Raw genomic sequence first — 18,711 nt, 5'->3', positions numbered from 1 at the left:
GGACTGGCTCTGATCCATCTCTGTTTCTTCTATTTTGGAGCCCCTTTTCTAGGGGCTGCCGGAGGCCAAGCCCTTCACATCGTGTTGTGCTGCTGATGTAAACCGAGAGGACTGTTGGGTGGAGCCACCCCGTGGGGAGGGCAGGTGGTACTCCCTGACAGTCCTTTTCACCGTCTCTGCTCTCCCCAGTAACCAGAATTCTCCACCTAACCCCCCACTCCTCACCACTAACTTGATCTGGTCCATAATCTTACTTTGGTCCTAGGCTGCAAAGCCAATGGGGAGGCCTGGGCAGCTATCCAGATTGGCTGCATGGGCTCAGGAGATGAGCTCCTCTTGAAACAGACCAACCATGACCTGGGGTGTCTCACGAGCCGAGAGGGTCCAAGGGAGGAGGCTGAGGATTCTCCAGAGAGCTGAGCCACCAGAGCCCCTTACTTTTCATTATATCAAAAGTGATGCTTTGAAGAACCAGCTCTGCACTCCTCCCTGGCAACTCTTCATTCCCTGAGAGGTGCATTTGGAGGAAATAATCCCTCCCTACTTTGTGTGCCTCTGCTCTGTCTACTGTCCCTCGTCCTCCTCTCCCTCCACCATGCCTACTATCCTACTTCCAGAAAGAGAACGTAGGGTTCAGAAATTGTTCAGTCAGTTCAACTAAACCCAAATGGCTTGGTCTCCACGGCTACAGCCACTGGTTTTCTGGATGGAGCAGGCAGTGTGCTTTCTGAGTCATTGGGAAGGGCCCTCTGCCTCCCCCACTCCCTTGAAGGTATTCATTTTGTTGACTGAAACCTTTTCCCCTTATAAAAACAAGCAAGCATAAAGCTCTGACAGCCATTTACATGTTAGTATAAACAAATATATAAGGCTATTGCCTTAGAGCAGGTTTTTAGAGAAAGAGGCAAGCATCATGAAATAGGGTCTACCTTACAGAGCTTCAGAGAAAAGGCAAGAGCTCAGAGCAAGAAGTCTGAGGGGACCCAAGACCTTCTTAACTGGCCAGCTCTGTCTGTACTCAAGAGTACAGTTTCCTTTCTTTCTTTTTTTTTTTTAAAGATTTTATTTATTTATTTGAGAGAGAGAATGAGAGAGCGAGCACATGAGAGGGGGGAGGGTCAGAGGGAGAAGCAGACTCTCCGCTGAGCAGGTACCCCGATGCGGGACTCGATCCCAGGACTCCAGGATCATGACCTGAGCTGAAGGCAGTCGCCCAACCAACTGAGCCACCCAGGCGCCCTACGGTTTCCTTTCTTGATACTTTCCTTCTTCACCTCCTCTGCCCCACCCTCATTCGATGCAAAGGGACCTTCTGATGACACTACCTTGAGGCAAGTGCCCCCGGAGAGCTAATGCCAAGGACCTTGGCCGCATCTTCTGACATCTGCCCAGCCTTCACAAGAGCCTAATCTTTAATTAATAACAATGAGTGAATGGCCATAACCTTGGGTTTCCTTCTGGGGTGCCCATCTCAGAAGGGTAGCTTGGTCCCCACCCCACCCCACCCCACCCCCGGGGCAACCAGGGATGGCTGGAGGCCCTGTGTTTGGTGAGCAGGGAACAAGTACAGGGAAAGGGAGTAACTGACTGATCACACTGCAAGATAGAGGGACTTGTCTTAGTAATTCTAACAGCTGCGGTTCTTACCAATGTCAGCACCGAGCCTGGTACTGACGACTTGGACTGCAACTGGGTACAGCACTGAGTGTGTGATGCACGATCTCAAATGTTCTTCCACTTGAGATCTCAAATGTTCTTCCACTTGAGGTGGGTACTGTTATTCGCCTTTTTAACAGAGGAACTCTGGTGGCAACCAGTCCGCAATATGGATTTACCACATTTCTCTGCAAATCACTTTTTTGTTTCAGGGCAAGAAGATGACCCTTTGGGGAGAATTTGTGAAGAGTCAGGTGCCCCTTCCTACTTTGATGAGATTCTGGGCATCATTAGAGTCCAGCCCATCTGAATGTTATTCAAAGGGAAATTAATCTTTAGGAGGGAGAAAGCGGGGGGTGGAGGGGGGGAGTTTGGGTTATGAGGAAGGAGGTATAGGATGCCATCTTAGCCAAGACCTAAAAAAAAAATGGGCACAAGGACCCCTCCTATGGAGGGAGGGTTGTAACATTTTGGCCTCTGGCAGCCCTGGGTTTAGGATTGACATCTTCTTCCCCTCCCACATGTGGCTTTATTTTTGCCCTTGGCCTTTCCCCTTTGATTCTATTTCTTTCTCTTAAGATGAAGCCTGAGCCCCTAGCTGTTGGCACTCTCAGAGGGTTTGAAATGACCAGATGAAATCTTTCTCCTTCTGAAAACTCAGGTGCCCCCGAGAATTGGCCTGTCTCATTTTCAAATTCTTATGGGACACCTCAGTGAGCCAGGGGTTGTTATGGGGGTGCTTACAGCTAGATGGGGAGAAAGATACTGAATGGGCACTCCCAGAGATAATTATGTAATTGCAATGTTAACTGGCCCTCCAAAAAGAAACTTCTTGGGGCACCTGGGTGGCTCAGTCATTAAGCGTCTGCCTTCGGCTCAGGTCATGATCCCAGGGTCTTGGGATCAAGCCCCACATCGGGCTCCCTGCTTGGCGGGAAGCCTGCTTCTCCCTCTCCCATTCCCCCTGCTTGTGTTCCCTCTCTCACTGTGTCTCTTTCTGTCAAATAAATAAAAAAATCTTTAAAATAAAAAAAGAAAGAAACTTCTAACAGAGGAAGCTGGCTTTTCTACAGGGATAGGTGAGGATTCCCCAGGGAGAAAGGGAGGACACACCCACCCACCCACCCACCCACCCACCCACACACAGTGCAGACCTTCAGGTCAAGTACTGGTGTTTTAAGAGGTGGGCTGGCTGCTCACTGTCTGGAACTGTGGATGTTGACCGTGCCTAGATGGGTAGAGTGCAGAAGAAAGCCAGCACACGGTGGGTACGTTAAGAAACGCTTAATGAAAGGAGCCTGACAGTGTGTCGGCCCCAGTAAGCCCACCCTAAAGACCAGACTGACCATTCCAGAGCCCCAAGGGCCCCTTTGGGAACCCAAAGCTACGAATCCTATTTGAACAATGACCATCCCTGCCATATCTGTGCTCACCCCCATTGAGCAACTCACTGGCCTACCCCCTTCTGCCAAACCATTAGTCTCCACAGAGCCTTGCCAGCTTCGCTCTCAGAGTCTCTAGAGCTTGGCCCAAGACCCAGCTCCACCATTTTGTCCATTGCTTCATTCTGGTGATACATTTCTCCGTGTGGGCAAAGATGTCCTTTCAGTGCCAAGCGCTACAGAGGAGGGTCCACTGACAGGCTGGTCTGGCTCCGTGCTTCTGTCACAGCTGTACCTTCCACACAGAAAAGAAACTTCCTGATTTATGAGGGTCCACCCATGGGGAAGGGTCCTGAGGCTAAATCTTCTTAGTCTGAGTACGGAGTTGTATAAGTTTCCTAGGCTGCTGTGACAGATTACCATAAACTGGGTGACTTAAAACAACACAGACTTACTCTCTCACGGTTCAGAAGTCAGAAGTCTAAAATCGAGGTGTCAACAGGGCTTTCCCTCTGGAGACTCTAGGAGAGAATCTTTCTTCACCTCTTCTACCTTCGGGTGGCTGTTGGCGTGTCTTGGGCTTTCCAGGCTTGTGGTGGCCCCATGTCACTTTCTCGCCACAGGGCCTGCTCCTCTCCTGTCTGGGTCTTCTCATTTTCTGCCTCTTCTAAGGACACTTGTCATTGGCTTTAGGGCCTCTCTCAGTAATCCAGGATGATCTCATCTCAAGACCTTTGGCTCAATACATCTGCAAAGACCCTTTTTCCAAATAAGGTCACATTTACATGGTTCTAGGGGTTTGAATGTGACTAAATCCTTTCTTAGGGGGTGGGAAGGGCACCATTTAACCTACTATAGGGATTAAGGTAGGGAGATTTCTACTGAAGCCCTTGCCTCCTGTACGGATTAAGAGCAAGAGCTAGAAGAAGTATAGTGTGGGGTCGTCTGGGAGAGAACTCAAGGATTTAAGTTGAGAATGGAGCTCTTCATCCCAAAACACATCCAGCTGCTGTGGTTTTTCAGTTTAGATGCAGATCTGACCATTTCCCCCCCTACTCCAGACTCTTTAATGATCTCCCATTATCTTTAGTATCCAGCTCTTTGCCTCCTCCAGGCTTATACAACCCTCTGTGGTTTGGCCTCATTCCTCACCTCCCCCTCAGTCCTGTGCAAATCTGGAGAGAACAGCGTGTCATTTCCCCGCAGCCCCTGCTCCTGCCCCGGTGCCGCTCTATCTGGAACACTCCCACTGCTCCCGCAGCCGGCAGCATGCTCTCCATCCACCGCAGCAGCTCTCATTCAGGCTAACTCCGGGGAGCTGTCTCCCTGGAAACTCTCCAGGTGACAGCCCACCAGCGGCAGCAGCTACGTTCTTCCATTCTTCCCGTGCTATGGATGCGGCGGGTTTCATGTGTCTGTCCAGCCTACTGTGCACCCGGTCCTGTGCTAGGCCCCCGGCACAGCCTCGAACAAGGCAGACTCATCTTTGCCCTCCCCGCGTGATGCCTTCCCCTGCATTACAGGGCACCGAGAACCCTGATGGGCTGATGGAGGGGAAAAGGAATGAACTGGAGTTAGGGGTTGGCAACTATTTCTATGTCTGATCTAGCCAGGAGAGGGGGTGAAGTGGGAGGTGGGGTGAAGAGCAGCCTCCAGGGAGAAAGGAAGCCAGGTGCTGAGGCTGGGAACGCAGAGAGAGCAGGGTCCCAGAGGGTCTGCATTAGCTTCCAGGGGTGAACAGTGGAGTTCATGGGAAGCCGGGCCTGGATCATGAAATGTCTTGCAAACCAAGGCAGGGAGAGACAGATGATAAACAAGAGAATAACAGGTTGTAATACATTGAAACAGAAGGGTAGGCAAATGAACAGGCAGCTGCTTTAGACTGGGCAGCCCTGAGAGGTCTTTGGGAAGAGATGATACCTAGCCTGAAATCTGGATAACGAGGGTCAGCCTGTGAAGATGGGGAAGACGTCATGCAGAGGAGACTGCTAGTATGAAGGCCCAGAGGTGGGAACGAGTTCGGATAGTCCGAGGAATAGATAAAAGGCCACTGTGGCTGGTGCTTGGTGAGGAAGGGGCTAAGGCGTACAGGATGGAGACAGGGGCCAGAATGTGGAGGCCCCTGAAGCCTTCGGCGGGGGCAGGGGATGGGGAAGAAACATGGAGAGAGTTCTTAAGGATGGAGAGTCGTGGGATCTGGCCCAGTCCCCCCCCCCCCCCGCCCCGGGGGGCCCCTCCTGAAGGACGGGACCAAGCAGGGGAGGACAGGAGGCAGAGCCTGGGGTCTCTCGTACCCTTATACCCTTAGCATGTGTCCTGTCTTCCTGGAGGCTGGGGCATGGATTGGGTTAACATAACTGAAAGACGGGTCTGTTTGGTTTCTGCCAACCCTTCTCTCTACCTGTTCCATAGGCATTCCTGCCCTGGCGAACGTTGTACCAGGCTGGGTCCTGCAGGGCTCTACAAACTAAACTACTCTCATTCTCTCTCTCTCCCACACATGCACACCTCACCTCACCTCACCTCACCTCACCTTGCCATCTCTGACCTTTGTGAGATGGGCCTGCAGAGGCCCTCCTGAAGGTACCTGGAAGCTCAGGCCTCCATTTCTCCCACAGACCTTGGAGTCTCCAGGGTCTGGCAGTATTGGGACACCCCAGAGTAGGGCAATGCTGGGGAACCAACACAGGTGTGGAATCAGACAGACTTAAGTCTAACCCTGGCTCTGCCACTTATCATCTGTAGGACTTTTGAGGAGACACTGAGCCCCTCTGAGATTTAGCTCAGTGGATGTAGTCCAAATTTAGTCAGTTTAGTTTAATTCACTGGGAGCTCCGTCTAGCCTCCCCCTAAGACTGAGTGTAGAAGCAACCACGTCGAAGGCTTGGAGCAACCAGAGAGAGCATTAGATTCTAGTTCAGTGCAGCAAACATTTTCAAGTTAGATATTAAGCATTCCTGTTATTAAAAGTTTTGTGTCGGTGGGGTGGGCACCTGGGTGGCTCAGTCAGTGAAGCGTCTGACTCTTGATCTCCGCTCAGGTCATGATCTCAGGGTCGTGAGATGGAGCCCCACGGCAGGCTCAGTGGGGAGTCTGCTTGGGATTCTTTCTCTCCCTCTCCCTCTCCCTCCACCCCTCCCCCTGTCTGCGCATGCTCTCTCTCCCTAAAATAAATAAATAAATCTTTAAAAATAAAAAATAAAAAAATAAAAGATTTTGGGCATTGCCCCTAGGGGATTTTTCACTGGTCTACTCTGGCCCACCACCCTGCTGGTCAGAGGCTGACCAGCCATCCTGGTTTGCCTGGGACTAAGGGGTTTCCTAGGATATGGAACGTTCTGTGCCCAAACTGGGAAAGTCTTGCACAAACCAGAGCCAATTGGTAACCCTAACTGGTGGGAGTTTAAAACATTCCACCATTTGGGTTTTCTTTGTTTTCTCAGCACGTTCTTTGGCCTTTCCTTCAACTCCTTGAGGTGCTCCTCACAGTGTTCCAATGAATTCCTTTTTGGTCAGTTGATTCTGTTGCTTGCAACCAACCCCTCCCCTATGCTCTGCGCAGGAGTGAGAATCTTCTGCAGGCGGACAATCTGGATTCCCACTACACACCTGAGTTCTTTTTTTTAATTTATTTTTTTTATAAGATTTTATTTATTTATTTGAGAGAGAGAGAATGAGAGACAGAGAGCACAAGAGGGAAGAGGGTCAGAGGGAGAAGCAGACTCCCTGCCGAGCAGGGAGCCCGATGCAGGACTCGATCCTGGGACTCCAGGATCATGACCTGAGCCGAAGGCAGTCGCTTAACCAAGTGAGCCACCCAGGCGCCCGACACCTGAGTTCTTTAGAACATCTGACTGTCACCTGCGATTGGATCTTTAGCCCCTCCTCCTTCCTAAACTTCACAAGATGCTGCTCATGCCTTGAACTAGTACCCGCTGTGTAGTTCCCACTCCACCTCCAGGAGACCTTGCCTGTTATGGTCCATGCTTGGCACCCCTGCACCTGTTTTTGAGTCTCAGGTTGACTGCTGAACTCTGGAGGAAGCTCTTGACCTGGGAGCACCCCAACCTAAGCCCTTCTCTCATAAACGGTAAAGCACCCGGAAAAGCAGATGACCTTTCAAATTTTATATGTACCCCAGGATTCAGTTCTAATCCAACTGGGATTAATCTGATTTAGGAGCTGTCCTTTCCTGCTGTAGGGTCCCCAGGAGTTCTTTAGACAGTCTGCCAACCACCTCTGGGTGGACAGTCAAGGACATCCAGTGCCCACCACCTCCCCTGCTTGTCCACAGGCAGTGCCCTGAGACAGTCTCTCCTTGTCTGGACCTCTTCGATACCAAAAAAGCAAGCCTCTTCCTTGGATAGCTTTAGAAATGAAAATGCAGTGACATCAGGTGTGATTTTGCTGACTTTCGCTCAACCTGCTCCCCAGGGTCTTAGGCCTGCTGACCAGCAGGACCAGATGGCGTCTTTTGCAGGAATATCTCCTCATTTCCACCTTTGTGTAGGCCCTGAACATCCTAAGAAACAACTTGTTTTCCTCTTCTGATGGACATATCTGTGCATCAGATGTATTTTTTAAAATTTTTATTGTTATGTTAATCACCATACATTCACATGTATTTTTCATATATTTTTCCTTTCTATGACTTTGCTGAAGGCACTTGGCAGCCAATCCTAGTTTACATTTCACGTCCTTGAGATGACCTTATTGCACAGAAGGAGAAAGGCAAGGTGAAGGGAGAAGAAGGGAAGTGGGAAGGACCATGAAATGGAAGGAGCCAGATTGCTTTACATTCATAACTCTATTTTGCCACCAGCCCCTTTCTCGGTCTTTCTGGAATGTGGCCTTCTACACTCCGTGTTGCCCTGAGAACTTTCTGATTGCCGAGTGAAAGGCGCAACATCCCAGGCTTTGAAATCATTAGACCTGAGTTTGTATCCCAGGTCCCTGACTTATGTGGGTGTGTTATGTAACCTGTTTAAGCCTCAGTTTCTTCATCTACAAATGGTGCTAATACATGTCCAAACCTCCAGAGCTATGGAGATCAGATGAGACAATGTTTGACAAGTGCTTGGCATACACTCGGTGTCAGATATGAGGAGAAATATTCTCCTTTGTTAGTCTCACAAGTCAAATGCAAGCAGATGTCACTCCAGCAAGCATTTCTGGACTCTTGCTGATGTGGTCCTGGTGGCCAAAATCATGGGCTTTGAATGCTTCTGATCTGAACCGGGCCACTTGTTTTTAATAGGGAGGCCAATTCCTTCATCTCTAGACACACAAGTTTTCTCATCTGCAAAATGGGAATGATAAAACCTATTCTATAGGATTATTGTGAAGGTTAAGTTAAATAAAATAATGTGTCTAACATGCTTAGTACAGGTCCATGATTCCTTCTTCAGAACCCATGGGATTTTGCAAAGCATTTTGGATTTCAAAAAAATAGTAACATTTATATGCTGTATATTTTGTAGCTTCTGGGCCAGGAGTGAGTCAGTACTTTATAGTTGAACACATTAGTACTTCTACATGGAAATCTAGAATGTCATATTAAGTGGGGGTAAATAAAAACTCTAAATGGCCTTACCATCCTTACCTGTGAGACAGGGCAAGTATAAAATTCCCACTTGACAGATAACAAACTAAAGATCAGGGTAGTAAACTGTTCAAGATCACATAGTTCAGGGGCGCCTGGGTGGCTCAGTGGGTTAAATGTCTGCCTTCAACTCAGGTCATGATCCCAGGGTCCTGCTCAGCAGGAAGCCTGCTTCTCCCTCTCCCACTCCCCCTGCTTGTGCACTCGCGTTCTCTCTCTCCGTCAAATAAAAAATTAAACTTTAAAAAAAAAATCACATTGTCCATAGTTGACAGCATGAGGATTCCTAGGTCATCTGAGTCCTAGGGACTCTCCCCATTACAGCACACAGTGTGACAGACTCGACCCTACAACCATTCTCTTTGCTTAATGAACTTTAACCCTTGCCCCCCACACACAAAGGTCCTACTAAATAGTCAAGTTTCCTTCTCATCTTTCTAAAGGTATGTATGTATATTTCTACATTTTTTTCATATTCTGCCTTTTTTGCTTTGGTACCTGGTACACATTTCTCTGTGTGATATCAACACTTTTTTTTTTTTTAAAGATTTTATTTATTTATTTATTTGCCAGAGAGAGAGAGAAAGCACAAGCAGGGGGAGAGAGAGAGGGAGAAGCAGGCTCCCCGCTGAACAGGAAGCCCACACGGGACTCGATCCCAGGACCCTGAGATCATGAATCAAGCCAAAGGCAAGCGATTAACCGACACCCAGGCGCCCCACATATCATCACTTTTAAAAACTATAGAGTCTTCCAGAATCTTAATATAACCCAGATAGCTTAGCTATTCCCCTATCACTGAGTATTTGCATGTTTCCAATTTTACGCTGTTCTAAAATAATGCACAGTCACTCACTTTAAACTTTGCCTTGGGGATGAACAAGCACATGGATCTGAAAACACCTGTCCCCTGAGCCCCTGGCTGGCTGGCGGCCTTTGGGAGATTGTATTTCCAGGCACTTCAACTATGTGTTTGTTGTTCCCAATCAACTAATCAATTAGGGTTTATTGCGTGTCTGTGCGGGGAACAGGGTGTTCTTTGGTGCTGGAGGAAGCTCAGAAGCTTAAGCATAGAAGCATGAGATTCTCTGAAGTATATGTGTATGTGTAACCAAGCAGGAGTTTCAGCTTCAAACCAAGTTGGGTTTGCATCCAGCCGGTGAGGTCTTCTAAGCAGAATTGGTCAAGATGGTCGCCAAAGTGTGACATTAGTGGTGAATAGCAAGAACTTTAAATAGATCTCTGATCTATCCTCTTGCCTGTCAAGGGTGTTGGTTCTGTTCAGGAAGAAAGTGCTAAAAATGAAAGAGTAAGGAAAACAAGGTCAGGGGTTCCATGAAGCCTTCCCTAATTCGTCAGGTTTTACTTTCAGACTCTAATGGTGAGGGTGAGCCATTACAAATCAAAATAAAGTACCAATTCCCTGACCCCCCTTGGTGGGGCTCGGCAAACGGATAAATAAGACCTGGTTGCTGGTTTTACCTTGCTTCCCCTTAAGCAAATTACTGAGCCTCTCTCTGCCTCTCTAGCCCGTCCATCAAATGGGCAAATGGGCACGACAGGAACGCTCTCATGGGTCTCACAGGACTGTAACGAGGATTGCTTGAGATCCTGACAAGTGCTTTAGAAAGAAGAGAACATTGTCCATATGATCTGAGGGAGGCTGGAGACCACATCCCATTCAAGCAACCAGCACAGTGTGGGTCTGGCACGCAGTAGGAGCTCAATAAACATTTGGGGAGTGTACAGGGAATTGGCAGATGTTACCATGAGCCTGTAAAGGGCAGAGAACCACACATCATTCCATCAACTCCAGCCTGAGGAGGCAGCTCCCTCCACTCCAGCCGCACCCCCATATCCATCCTCCCTAGAGCAGTCCTCACCCTGTCACCCCTGTATCTACTATAAGGAGTCCCACATTCAGGGCAGCAGAGATTCAAAGCCTAAAGTTTACCCCCAGGGAGGGAGCAGAGGCAAGCTCTGACCTCAGCCCGTCTCCTCAGGTTTCAAGGGCTGCAGCACTCACTGTCACAAGGGACTGGCCAGCTCAGCCCTCATTTCCCGCTCCTGGCTGCTGAGGCAGGGGAATGTCAGGCCATTGTGTCAGCTCTCTGGCCTTGGAGCCAACAGCAGCTCTCTGGCCTTGGAGCCAACAGCAGCTCTCTGGCCTTGGAGGACACCTGGCACCAGACAACAGCTGTGCCCTGATCCACCTCCAGCTGGGGCCTCAGGAGCTCCATCATCTCCTAGCCCAGCCAGCCTGCCACTCCTGAGCATTTGGTACCAACAGCAGAGGACCCCTGTCCCCATCCCCCGGCTGGTCTGTTCTGGGGAGCCAGCACAAGGTGACTCAAGCCCGGTCCACTGGCTGGATTTCCCAAGGAGCTTTCCCGTATTTCCTGAGTCATCCTTCTCATTGTGATATCCTAGAGGACAGGATGAGCCATGAAGGCCTGCAGCCGTGGGGTTCTGACAAGCGGTCACTTCCCAAAGCCTGATTTCTTTCCTTCTTTCTTTCTTTTCTTTCTCTTTCTTTTTTTTTTTTTTCTTTCTTTCTTTCTTTCTTTTTCTTTCTTTCTTTCTTTCCTTTCTTTCTTTCTTTCCTTTCTTTCTCTCTCTCTCTCTTTCTTTCTTTTTCTTCCTTCCTTCTTTCTTTCTTTTTTTAGAGATTTTATTTATTTACTTGACAGAGAGAGAGTGAGAGAGCACAAGCAGGGGGAGTGGGAGAGGGAGAAGCAGGCTTCCAGCGGAGCAGGGAGCCTGATGTGGGGCTCGATCCCAGGACCCTGGGATCATGACCCAAGCCAAAGGCAGACGCCTAACGACTGAGCCACCCAGGCGCCCCCAAAGCTTTCCACCCAAATACAAAGTCTAGAGGGCAGGGCACATGGCTGACTCTTATACTGCTTTCTCATCCCAGTGCTGAGAACTGTGTCTGCCCCAAAACAGGTGCTTTGTTAATACGAAGTGAATGAGTGAATGAGTGAACAAGTGAAATTTTTGCAACGAGTGAGTGAATGAGTGAACAAGTGAAATTTTTGCAATGTTTACTATAATAAATGATAGTTATCATAAATAAGTTATGATTATAATTAACTTTAAAAAGAAGCTGTGAGGGGCGCCTGGGTGGCTCAGTCATTAAGCATCTGCCTTTAGCTCAGGTCATGATCCCAGGGTCCTGGGATCGAGCCCCCTATCGGGCTCCCTGCTCTGTGGGAAGCCTGCTTCTCCCTCTCCCACTCCCCCTGCTTGTGTTACCTCTTTTGCTGTGTCTCTCTCTGTCAAATAAAAAAAAAAAAAAACAAGAAACTTTAAACAAACAAAAAATAAATAGAAAGAAGCTGTGAGTTCCATAGTCTTTCAGGATCAACATACATATTGTCCTGTCTTATTCATTGATTATGCATTCATGCAGTCATTCAGCTATTCATTTAACGTTGTGTTTGATCTGTAGGAGCTGGGAATTGAATAGTCATATAATGTAGTCAGAGCTATAAAATAGGGGTACAAAGTTCTAGGAGTGTCTCTGATGTGGAGATTTGACCTAGTCGAGGAGGTCAGCGGAAGCTACCTGGAGGAAGCCCCATTTGAGCCAAGGTCTAAACAAAGAAAGTCATTAACTGGGAGCCACAGAATACTGTCGGAAGAGGGATGCCCTGTGAAAGGCTCAGTGGCGGAAGGGAACGTGCCAGGAGGAGGAGCTAAGGGTCAGCTGGGAAGTAAGGGAATAAGACTGAGTCAGCCACCTTGGAGGCGGGCAGATGTTCAGCAGCATCCAGATGTGCTCAATGGGTGCCTTGGGCCAGGGCAGGGTGCCCTTTAGGAGATGTCACCTCCTCCAGGAGACCGTTTCCAACCCTCCAGTCTAGGTCAGGGCCCTCCTTTGTATTCTCATGGGACTCAGGGCTTCCCTCATTGTTTAACTTATCAAAGTCTACTTTAATGATCTGTTTTCTTCCTTTTTGGCCTCCTCATCTCTTGACTATTCATCTCTTGCCACCAGTACCTAATACAATGCCTAGGACGTGATGGTGTCCCCATTAGTGTTTGGTAAATGGATGCATGGAGAGCCCTCAGATCACAGAGCGCATTGGACAGGCAGTTGAATTTCTGCGCACTCACGAAGCCCCCACTGTGCTGCAAACGGGAGAGACAGTGGAGGAGCAGGAAGTCAGAAGGCTGGAAAAGAGAAAGCTCAGGGGATGCGATGCAGTTAGTGCTACATGAAGGAAAGTAGGATTTAGAATACCATCCTTAATAGGAAGGAGGGATGACAGTTGCAAGGAGGATTTGTTTACCAGATGCTGAAAAGAAATTTCAACAGGTAAAGTTGCATGAGTTTACATGGATGAAAAAGAACATCTGCTGGTATTTAACAGATTCTCATGTATCAGGTGCCAAGCACTGTTCTCAGTGTTTTGCAAGTATTAAGCCATTTAAATCCTCATAATGATTGCATGAAGCTCTTAACTATGACTCTGTCTATTTTATAGGTGGGAAAACTGAGGAGCAGAGAGTACTCCTCCCTCCCCTCCACCCCACCTCCTGGGCCAAGCAGCCAGGAAGTGACAGAGCCAAGCTATGAGCCCAAGCACTTTGACCTGGAAGCCAGGCTCTTACTGCCACCCAGTCCAGCTCTGGAACCGCCCCCACTTTGGTGCTTGTGTACCTGATGATTTGGTACCTTTTCAAAGATCCTCCTGAGAGGGAGGCAGGATTCTTTCGCATTTTGCAGAGAAGAAAACTGAGGCTTAACGACATTAATTTACCAAAGATCAGCCAGCGGGTCAGTGGCAGAGCCAGGATCTGTGATGAAAGATGCCCTTATTGCCTCTCTCATTCCCTCACTGCTCTCGGCTGAGCTCTACACCTGGGTCATCTTCTGTGCCACTCCCTTGACAGCTTGGGAACCTCAGCCAAGGCCTGGCAGATGGCTATACCCTGTGCACACGGCTGACTCAGCAGCCCCTTCTCTACTCCCCAGCTTCCCATCCTAACGCTGAGCCTCTAACCCGCCATGGCAGAGACAGGGACATCATCCCAACCTGGCATGGGATTAAAAACAGCTAAATCCATCAACAAATTTGGGGGGAAAAAATAGGTGCAGTTGCAATCTATTTATACTACCCTGATGCCCCGATGGGCAGGATGGGCAGGATGGCGTCAGCCCGATCTAGGAAAGGTGGTTAAGGATTCAGCAAGTCAGCATCCCAGGGCCCCGCAAGGCCAATGTGGAACATTCCCGGCTTGGGCTTGGAGCGTCAAGCAGACTTGCTGTCTCACCAGTTGGATGCCAGGATGCTCTTCCTAGTGCCGCCCTACCCCTGCTCTCCTGCTTCATCTCTCAAGGGCTCCCTTTGCCCAAAGGCTGGCAGGCTCATGGAGCAGCTGAAACCAGGGAAAGGGGCAGTTGGGCCCAATTCAGTCTCTTTGACACAGAGTCCTAGGGCCAAGTTGATAGTGCAGGCCTGTTATCCTGCATCTTGTAGTAACCTGACTCAAAAGACATCTGATGCAAGCTTCACTACTCAGTTCCCCTTTCTAAGATGACATGTCGCTGTGACAGTCTGTGCCTTGGTTTCCTCATGTATGAGAATAGAAACTTCTCAAGCTTCTAGCACATACAAGCTTGACCAAGGGAGCCCTCCTTGAGACAATAACTGAAAAGATTTCCTTTTGTGGGCTGAGGTAGGGGGCAGGAGACACTTGGTTTTCAGGATCAGGCAGATCTGGGTTCAAACCCTGGATTTGCCTCTTCCTGTCTATGTGATCTCTGAGCCTTGGAAATCATAACCAATCCAATTCTCAAAACAGTCTTCTGAGGTAGGTGCTATCTCTAGTTACATGGGTTTTTTGTTTGTTTGTTTGTTTGTTTGTTTTTAAAGTAGGCTCCACATCCAGCACGGGGCCCAGTGTGGGGCTTGAACTCATGACCCTGAAATCAGCACCTGAGCTGAGATCCAGAGTCAGATGCCTAACTGACTAAGCCACCCAGGCACTCCTCTAGTTACATCTTATAATTGAGAAACTGGGATACAGAGAGGTAAGTTAACTTGCCCAAGGTCACAGAGCTGGTAGGTAGCAGAGTCAGGTGGCCTAGCTCTGGTCTGTGCTCCTAACCACCAGCCTACACTGCCCTGCTTCCTGTGATACCTGAAGAGCAGAATTCTGATCCTGGCCCTGGCAGTAGCTTAAGTCACACGGTCACTTGGGCCTCATCTGTAAAATGAGGGGAGAAGACCGCTGATTCTACACAATGTAGCACTATCTTAGCCTCTAAGTCGTTTCTGAGAGTGTGTTGTCTCTGCCCATCGGCCCACAAGGTGCTGAGACAGTTGTGGGCAGATCTCTCCTCCTTGTTCCCCCCACCCCCAATTCCATGCCCTGCCTCCTAGCCTTGGCTTTAGGGATCAGCAACCAGGGCAGTGAAAGAGCATCCTCCCAGGGTCTCCTGTGGGTCCACAGCAGCCCTCTTACAGAGCTCCAGGGTGCTATGGGGAAAGAGGCGCACTTCTGGACCGTGTGGACCATGCCGATAGGTTGCATCACCCCCCACATCAAAGTTTGCTTGGCTTCTTAGTCACACTGCATGACCAATTTAAGGTAATTCTGAGAATCTCAGTATTGGAGGGGAATGGGCAGCAAGGACAGGAATGCAGGAGCGTCCTCTTCAGCAGCTCTAACCCAGCTGGCTGGTGTGCCCTCGTAATGGCCAACTCAGCCTAACCTAGGGCTCAAGCTAGGGCTAAGAGAGTCTGAGCCCCTCCTGGTTGGCCCAAACTGAAGTTCTTCCTGAGGTTGGGCTGCAGTGTGACTTTTCTGTCATGTCCACCTTCTGGGGCTAGTGTGGCCCTTTGGAGGATTGCAGGGTCCCTCTCGTGGGACAGTCCTTTATCAACTTCAAGAGAGTCCCTGTGTCCCTGCCAACTCTTCTATTTTCTAGATTAAACATCCTCATTTCCTTTCATTCTACCTCCTAGTAGTTCAGCGTTCTTTGAGGCTTTTTTGTCACCACTCTCCTCCCTCTCTTCTCAATCTGTCCTAATGGATTTTCCAGGAATCCCAACTCAGGATCCCTTTCAAAATACTATTCTCAGGGCATAAGACTCCAGTGCCTGGTAGGCCAAGACTCTATCTATGGTTTCTCTTTGCCATCTCTTCGCTCCACCCCCTCCAACTCTCCAGGCTTTCTTCTGGAAACTGCACCCCCCAAAACTCCAACCACATGGTCCTCGTAGGGGCTGCCATGTTCAGCTATGACTCTGCCCCCAAGGCCAGTTGGTTGGCTGAGAGGTCGGCACTATATTTAAGCTGCTCCAATCGATTCATTTCTTGGGATTTGGGGATTTGAGGGCCTCTCTGGTGGCTAAAACTGTGAGATACAAAACTCAGCAGCTATTGGCAGCTATACCGATCAGGACAGAGTAGGCTATGCTGCAGAAATGAATCAATTCCGAGATGTCAGTGGCTTAATCCAATGAAAATGTATTTCCTTTCCATGCAAAGTTTGATGGGGGTTGGGTACTTCTGGGAAGTTCTTCTCCAAGTGGTGATTCAGGGGTCCCAGATCCTCCTATCCTGAGGCTCCATCCTCTTAAAAGTCTTTCAGTTCCAGCTGCAAAGATGGGGGTAAAGGGAATAAAGGGGTGGGAGGAGGACATGGAGAAGTCCTCTCTGCTCTGAATGGCTTCTGCCTGAAAGGGATGCACATCACTTCCCCCACATTCTCCAGTCAGGTTTCAGGCTGAAGTGTCACTTAACTCACTGCAGGGGAGACTGCGAGAGGTCTTCTTTCTATGTGCTGAGAAAGAAGAGGGAAAAAAAAGCAAGATTGTGAGAGGACACTTGCTGTTGCCATGTTTCTTTGCCATGTGCAGAAAGCTGGTCTGTACTGAGAGAAGCGGTCACAGGCGGGGCCGGGGGAGAGACGGGGAGCAAGTTCCTGATTAGACTGGCTCCCGAGGGTCATCACCTTCTCTAGGGCTTGTCTGCTATGTGATACACCACCACGGCATCCCTCCAGGACATTCCTCCTGTGCTAAGCTAATCTTGTATGACTTTTGGTCACATACCTCTAAAGGAGACGAATTATCTAATACATTCCTTGTCTTCATATTATAATGCTATTGATGCAAACTAAATGATCACACACTCTTTTCTGAACCTTTTCACTCGAGTTGTTATCAATTCAAATCTCCCCATCTGGACTCCCTTGTCTAATTCAAATGACCTCTGATAGCACATATTTCAGATATTATGGCCCATATGATCCCTGTCCAACTACGCAGCTCTGCTGTTGTAGCATTGAAAGCAGCCACAGATCGTATATAAACAAATGAACGTGGCTGTGTTCCAGTAAATCTGATCTTACAAAAATGACTGCAGGCTGGATTTGGCACACAGGTCATGGTTTCCCAACCCCTGATCTAGTTGGTCATTTTAGATCTGAGCTTGGGATTCTCATTGCTCCCTACTAAACAGAATCTTGTTAGCATCAATCCATCCTTCACGTCAGCAGACATATTTTTGGATCCTGACTCTACCATCAGCCTAGCAGCTCTCCCTCCCTGCTCTGTGTCATGTGCATATCAAATGAGCTTTCTTAACGGTTCATCAGACTAGCAGGGCCTTGACAATGTCATGAGTGGTGACCACACTGCTCCTCCTGAGAAGGGTCACACTGGAAGGCGGGACCCAAAGGATAAGATGCTGGACAGCAGTCCCTTCTAGTCACTCCGCGCACGGCCTCTGCTGACCTGGGGCCAGCACCCTCTCTGACTCTCTGATTTCATGCAGGGCATCTGACTCAGGGTTGGGGCGGGAGTCATTTGGGGCTGTTTCCTTCTCTGAAGAATTCCCTTATTCCACACTCATTGCATTTCAATGTGATAAACGCAATGTCCATTCCTTCCCTGTGTCCTCCAGCAATCTCTGGGCATCCTCCATAGTCAGAGCTGCAGATCCCAATCTTAGTGCTGGGAGAAACTTAGCAAATCATCAAGTCCAGTACTCTTCCTTTTACAGATGAGAAAACATGAAGGCAAGATGGGGACAACTTGCCCAAAGGCAAGAAGGACATCTGTGGAAGAGGCAGTCTAGAACCCGGGGTCCTTCTTCCTCCTTCCACATCTTTCCAGAAGGAACTGCCTCCAGTGAGCTTCCAGGCCATGAAGCCCTGGGAGCCCTCTTCTGATACCGGTCCAGTGGACAGAGAGGATAGGAACTGGGGGGCTCTGTTATACTGCAGTGCCTCTATCTGGGCCTCACAGCTTGCCATCAAAATGAATAGAAGATTGAGTTTTTCCTGGAATGTTCTGGTTTTGGGGATTGTTTCTCTCATCGGCTTGGCTCTAAAGCCAAAAGGACTTTGCATTGAGCAAAGTGAAGTCCATGAGCTGCTTTGTAAATTGTCTTCCTTAAACCAAGCTGATGATGTTTCCTTATGAAATGCAATTTCTATATACATGTTTTTTTTTTTTTCTGGCTCCCATGTGTGTTTTTTTCCAACACCAAACATGTGTTGTTTTTCCACTTCAATTCTCCAATTCTCTATCACCACCTAGGTGTCCAACAATTCAATTCAATTCAATTCTGACACCATCTACCTGGAGTTAGCATCAGATCCCACAAACTAAAGGACCTGGTCCTATAGACTGTCCCCACTTTAAATACCAACTGCAAGTAGAGTCCCCAGATGACCCTTACTTCTGCCTGACCAGTTATAAATTCAGAGGTTTCTATGACTACCCCCCCCAAGTTTGATAATTCACTGGAATGACTCACAGAACTAAAGACAGTGCTTTACTTATGATAATAGCATGTTATTATAAAGGATACAACTCAGGAACAGCCAAATGGTAAAGATACATAGAGCAAAGGATGAGAGTAGAGAGGAGGGTGGAGTTTCCATGCCCTCTTAGGGCACATCACTCAGTGAGCACTTTGATGCGTTCACCAACCTGGAAGTTCTCAGAATCTCATTATTTCAGAGTTTTGATAACTCAAATCTCCAGTCGCCCTTCTATCCTTAAGAGTTTGGGAGGTGAGGCTGAAAATTCCCATCCTATAATC

At 48.6% G+C, this 18,711-nt stretch overlaps 1 long non-coding RNA gene across 1 annotated transcript; it reads left to right on the top strand.

Annotated features, from left to right (window-relative positions):
- Positions 1-11,959: 11,959 nt before the first annotated feature.
- On the top strand, positions 11,960-18,120 carry LOC112822278 (uncharacterized). Its single transcript, XR_003207666.2, has 2 exons — positions 11,960-14,683; positions 17,665-18,120. It is a non-coding gene; the product is annotated as an uncharacterized lncRNA (long non-coding RNA).
- The last annotated feature ends 591 nt before the right edge of the window (positions 18,121-18,711 follow it).

Source organism: Callorhinus ursinus, unplaced genomic scaffold, assembly GCF_003265705.2.
Source record: "Callorhinus ursinus isolate GAN/ISIS: 27379988/994484 unplaced genomic scaffold, GSC_fseal_2.0 scaffold8, whole genome shotgun sequence".
Taxonomy (NCBI): domain Eukaryota; kingdom Metazoa; phylum Chordata; class Mammalia; order Carnivora; family Otariidae; genus Callorhinus; species Callorhinus ursinus.
This window is presented reverse-complemented; position numbering and strand designations above follow the sequence as displayed.